The following is a 1,193-nucleotide window of genomic DNA, read 5'->3' on the forward strand; positions in this document are numbered from 1 at the left end:
TGGAGGTAACAACACTCAGTGTGATAATAAAGGTTCTTCATAGGCCTCCTCCTACAAATATTTCATAAACTGGAGGTAGCAACACTTAGGGTGATAATAGAGGTGACAACCATCTATGTAAATGAAGGAGTGGCTGGACTGACTAGGTGGATAGAGAAAATGGAATCTGTCTTCGAAATCAGCCTATGTGCTGAGGACTGCAAAGTGAAATTCGTTGCTTGTACTTTTATAGACGCAACTTTGACCTGGTGGAACAGCTACACCAAGATATGAACGTTAGTGCCTCCAACGCCATACCTTGGGGCGAGCTAAAGCAACTTCCGACACCGAATACTGTCCCCAAGGAAGAGATGTAGAGGCTCGAACAGGAGTTGTGGAACCTAACTATGAAGGATGTCGATATCGCAACATTCACTAGTCAATTTAATTACCTTGCTACCCTTTTCCCTGGATTAGTCTCTCCCGAATACAAGAAGATAGATAGATACATCTGGGGATTTCCCCAACCCATTCAAGGGTTGGTCACTGCTTCGAAACCAACCATGTATGATAGTGTTAAGTGGATGACTTTTAGCCTAACCAATCAAGAGATTCGCCGAAGCACCATGATCCAGAAGGATGACCTCCCAACGACGGGATACAATAAGAGGAAGTTTAGGAAGGATTATCCGGGAAAGGAAGGAAGTCATCAGAAAGGATGCTGGAAGCGGTGAAAGCCTATGCAGTTGCAACAACAACAACAACAACAACAACAAACAACAACAACAACAACAACAACAACAGCAACAACCAACCAACCAACCTCGCAAGGTCATATTCAGGAATTTTTCCAATGTACGACCAATATAATTACCCACGCCGACATCCGTAGTGAACCAGGGAGCCGCAACTACAGGGAGAGGAGTTTGTTATTGATGGGTTTTAGCCATAAGAACATCCTATGTGCTCATGAAAAGCCTAATGCTTGGATCTAGGTTTCTCTATAGTACATGCAATTCATCCAAGACTTTAAACCCTGATTCTAGCATATGATAATCAATATTAATATAATAATGGGTTGCCAATGAATAATGTCACTGCTAGATTCTAACATTTTATGCAATGATCCTTTCATAATGTCACTGCACTAAGGTCACAATGACTATTGCCAATGAATTACAAAGTTTTCTATCGGAAATTGTTACAAGACAACT

Source organism: Lactuca serriola, chromosome 8 (assembly GCF_051521515.1).
Source record: "Lactuca serriola cultivar US96UC23 chromosome 8, Lser_US96UC23_V15, whole genome shotgun sequence".
Lineage (NCBI taxonomy): Eukaryota > Viridiplantae > Streptophyta > Magnoliopsida > Asterales > Asteraceae > Lactuca > Lactuca serriola.